The 4,911-nt window shown below is 42.2% G+C and overlaps 1 long non-coding RNA gene across 1 annotated transcript; it reads left to right on the forward strand.

Annotated features, from left to right (window-relative positions):
* The first annotated feature begins 3,561 nt into the window (after positions 1 to 3,561).
* LOC139026254 (uncharacterized) lies at positions 3,562 to 4,298 on the forward strand. Its single transcript, XR_011478003.1, has 3 exons — positions 3,562 to 3,934; positions 4,055 to 4,155; positions 4,231 to 4,298. It is a non-coding gene; the product is annotated as an uncharacterized lncRNA (long non-coding RNA).
* The last annotated feature ends 613 nt before the right edge of the window (positions 4,299 to 4,911 follow it).

Raw genomic sequence — 4,911 nt, forward strand, 5'->3', positions numbered from 1 at the left:
AAAAACAGAAATGATGGGTTTATTCACAAGATCTGTATCTTTCATCTGGTGTCTTGGACTTGTGATTTAATGATATTTAGATGCTACTATTTACTTGTGAAGCTATGCTAGCTATGCTAATCAGTGTGGGGGGGGTGGGGGGTGCTCCCGGATCCGGGTTTCTGAGGCAGTAGAAGCTAGCTAATAAGTTTAGCATAATTGGTAAACGTGTCTTTGATTCAGAATACATGATTGTGGTTAACACAATGTTACATGCATTGGAAAATAATATTGCTATAGTGTAACAAGCTAGCAAGAAAAGCCAGTTCCTTTTCATCTGTTTTGTCAAGTCGTAAGCCTGCATGTGTGTTAAAATATTTAAATCCCCTCATTAAATTAATGTATTGAAGTTGCGCCCGTTTTTTATAGCCCTTTCTTACCCAAATACATTTTTTTACATTGAAATAATTCAGATGAAAATAAGAAATATGTTAAACTAATTAAGAAATGAGTGACCAGATTTGTTTTATTGAAAACCATGGACATTAGTTTGGGTGGGGGGAGGGGCGTGGTGCGGTTCCTATTTCTTTCTTTTTTTGCACACAAAAGAGTGAAACAAGAATAAGGGTTGTGGAAAGTGTCAAATTTGGTAGGACTGTAACAATTCACTGTCTTGAAAAAATATATACATATATTGGCAGATTCTTTAACCAAATACCTATTTCTTACACATATTTTTTAAGATCGAAAACATAATGGAAGATAAGAGTCCAGGAACCTACAAAGTAACCAATGCGGTATGTTTTAAGGCGTAGCCTAGTGTTTTCTGATTTGTCTAGTATTTAGAGTACGCTTGCCTTGCTTTAGCCAAACCACTCATACTGATTCTCTTTTAGTCCATCCATAAAAGCAGATTCAGCTTTAGTTGCATCCAGGAACTTGCATAAAGGGCTTATGTTATGCTATACTTGCTTTTTTACATTGAAAGTAGTTTTAAAAAACAGAAATTGTAATAGATGTTTGTTGGACCTCTATTAGTCAATGATAACAGTCATTGGTGTCCCCCAGCCATCCCCTGTTGTGTGCTGAGCAATCTTGTCATTCTATTAAGTCTCAACTATTTTTTTTGTCTTCCTTTACAAAGGCACTGCAGAGGCTAAGAAGGCGCATGGAAACTCTAAAGAAGCATCATTCAACTTGTGAGGCCAGATTTGAAAAGGATATGATAAATCCTGAAGATCAGGTTTGTCAGTTGTTTAGAATGAGGATACTGGGGATGGTTGAATCGTTATCATGTCCTATTGCCTAATTTGCACATGACTAATATCATTTTATTGTGATTCTTAGATTGTTCAGACACCGAGGCTGCCAGTACACTCTGAGGGCTGCCAGTACCTCTCTGAGGCTGCCAGTACCGTGTTCTGCAGGCTGCAGTACCTCTGAGGCTGCCAGTACCTTCTGAGGTCTGCCCATACTGAGCGAGACTGATGCTTGCCAGTACTCTGGAGTCCAATCTGAAGACTGGGTCCGTCTTGGCTCAGTACCTACTGAGGCTGCCATATCTGGCTCCAGTACCCTGTTAGGCTGCCAGTACCTCGTTGCTATGCCTTGGCTCCAGTACCTCTGAGGCTGCCAGTACCTTACTGAGGCGCCTAGTCCTCTGAGTGCTGACCAGTACGCTCTGAGGCTGCCAGGTACCTGAGCTGCAGTTTGAGGCTCCAGTATCCTTCTGTAGGCTGCCAGGTACCTTTCTCTGCTATGGCTTGCTTCATGTAATTTCTGCTGAAGTGCTGCCAGTAACCGCTGCTGGCTGCCAGTACACTGAGGGCGCCAGTTACCACTGAAAGGCTGCCAGTACTGTCTGAGGCTTGCAGTTATCTTCTTGAGGCTGCAAAGTTAACCACTGAAGTTGCTGCCCTGTACCTGTGTTGTTCTTTGAGGCTTGCCTAAGTACCTTAGATGGTCCTTCTCAGTTTACCTCTGATGGCTTCCATTGTATCCTCTGAGGCCTGCCAGTAACTTTTTTTTTCTGAGGCTTGCCAGTATCCTTTTTCTGATAGTGTTCTGTCGCTAAGTACTTCTCTGGGTCGATAGTCCCTGTGTTCGGATGATCCAGCTGTGTCATCCTTGTCTGATCAGAACAGACCTATTGCGTATACGTAAGTATGATTTAGTGTCATTCAACAGCGTGTGAATCAGCTTTTGTGATAGTTATCAATACAGATGGCAAGTCTGCCTTTTCATCCGATTTCACTCATCCGTTATATAAACAAAATCATAGTTTAGAACGGAGTTCACTCAGTCGTCAACTAATTTGAATAATTGCGCTCGGTGTCCTAATATATTCTTGTGTCTTATCTGGTCTAGTTTATTCCTAATATTGTATGTTTCTTCTTAACTACATTGTTGAACCATTCAGCTCTGCTTGGATCACGAGACCATGATACTCAATATGACCTTATTTGCGTTTGAACAAAAGCTGGAGATGATTTCATGTCCTAGGGCATCAGGCATGCTATTTCATGTTGGAACGTATCAGATTCTGATTATTTTTCAGTAATCCAAAGACTAATGGGGTGGACATCACAGCAGTAAACACCGTTGATGTTATTGTCTCCATTGAGGTTGATTGACATGTCTCCATGTATTATAATATATTAGTGGCAGGAGTCAGAGAGATAGGAATCACTTATTCATTAGAAGACTAGCTAGAGTTATGCAGAAGTTGCCTTCAGATATGTTATAAAGCAGCTCTTAATTATGATATTATTTTAAATTTAATCCAGAAATCAGAACTCAAGAAAGAAATTCAATATGCAAATACTTATAAGAGATGTACTAGTTTCCGTCCCCAATGTCAACTAGCAAAGTGAACATCTGGCTTGTAGACTGTTAACTCAGAAGTAGGTATTTGGATACCAAAGAAAGTAAGCACCAGATAATAAGCATCTCCTTGTCTGTCTTTTCGCGCGAGCACACCGCAATCCAGAATTGGCCCACTATTTTTACCAACGGTAAATTATTCAATGGGGATGAAATAGAAGTAGCTACTGCCTCTTACGGTCTTGCAAATGAGATCAAAAGCCTAGGAGACTTTCTTAGCTGTTATCTCCTTCCGCATATAAGGGGATTATTCTGTGCAGTCTACAACATATTTCAAGGGTCTACTTTAAATGTAAGGAAAAGGGGTTTTTTCGTGTAGCCCATTGTAAACAGAACAAAGTGATGACCAAAGGCACCATATTTTCACCCCCGGAAACTATCTAGCTTATTGTTTTGCCTGTGCCCATGTTGGCTTCTTTTAAACGTGAAATCTATTTGTGATGGCATGTTTGGCCAAATAGGTGTCACCTCATGGCAACTACGCTTTTTGATTTTTAATTTGGAAGATGCCTGGCAAAACCAGAATACAGGCACTCTGTGCTAATGCTCAACCAGTTGCTTTTCACTCAGTCTAAAGGACTGAGTGAAAAGGTATGGAAACTTGTGAGTAACATGGCTCAAGATGATGTAGCCCATGCAGTAAAACAAGACAGATACATCTTGGCATTGAGTGAAAAAATGTACATGTAAAGTGAGCGGTGCTCATGTGGAGTGAGCGAAGGAAATATCTACTTATTTGCCAGGCCAGGATATGATACACATTTTCGGGGGAATGACTGCATCCGCGCCTATGCCAAACAATGTGGTGCCAAGTTAYCTGAAGMATTGTCATCAACTAAACTACRAAAACAGKTTGCCACCCTCTCCAGAGTGTTAAATCTCAATGATACAGAACAGGACCAGTTTGCTGACTTCTTGGGTCACGACATTCGGATTCATCGAAAGTTCTACCGTCTTCCAGAGGGAACGACGGTAGAAAAATAAGTAAAATACTGATGGCGTGTGAACAGGGCAGATTGGCAGAGTTCAAGGGGAAAACTCTGGATCAAATAACCATCAGTCCCAGTGGTAAGTTTACCCCCAGTGTTTAGTTTAATGGCAAAAAGTTTACACTGACAATAAAAACAAAGGTTTTGTTTTGAGCAGATTTAGCTTGCCTCAATTTAGCATTCTTCTTTTGGCTATCTTTTAGAAATATGGCTGAAAATAATGAGGCTGCAGACTCTTGTTCATCAGAGAACGACTCTGAGAGAGAAGAGTCGTCTGAAAAATCCTATGAAGAAAACCTGACCGGTATGCCTATACCTTACATAGATATGGACGTATTCTTAATTACAATGTCCTTTTCAAAAAATACATGTTTTCCAGGAGAGATGTCAGCGATTCGGGCCAAACAGCCAATGACCAAGGGAAAGCTGGGACAAAAGAGAGGTTCACATGGTTAGACTGTTTCCTGCTGTCTTCAGTCAGTGCATTTTCACTCTGTAGTGCTACTACAGTGCTGGTCCAGATTAATCCTTTCTTCATCAGTTGGTGTATTTCAACTGCTAGACAGATGGAAGGAGCTGCTAAGACCAGATGGAAGGAGCTGCATAGACCAGATGGAAGGAGGCTGCTAGACCAGATGGAAGGAGCTGCTAGCGCCAGATGGAAGGAGCTTGCTAGAACCAGACCGGATAGGAGCTGCTAGACCAGATGGAAGGAGCTGCTAGACGCAGAGGAAGGAGCTGCTAGACCAGATGGAAGGAGCTGCTAGACCAGTACGGAAGGATGCTGCTAGACCAGATGGAAGGAGCTGCTAGACAGTGGAGAGCTGCTAGACCCAGATGGAAGAGGCTAACCAGACTGGAGGAGCTGCCTAGACCAGACGGAAGGAGCTGCTGCTAGACCAGATGGAAGGAGCTGCTAGCACTAGATGGTAAGGCGTGCTGCTAGAACCAGATGGAAGGAGCTGTTTAGACCAGACGGAAGGAGCTGCTAGACCAGATGGAAGGAGCTTGCTAGACACAGCATGGAAGGAGCTGCTAGTCCAGATGGCAGGAGCTGCTA

This window comes from Salvelinus sp. IW2-2015, unplaced genomic scaffold (genome assembly GCF_002910315.2).
Source record: "Salvelinus sp. IW2-2015 unplaced genomic scaffold, ASM291031v2 Un_scaffold4222, whole genome shotgun sequence".
Lineage (NCBI taxonomy): Eukaryota > Metazoa > Chordata > Actinopteri > Salmoniformes > Salmonidae > Salvelinus > Salvelinus sp. IW2-2015.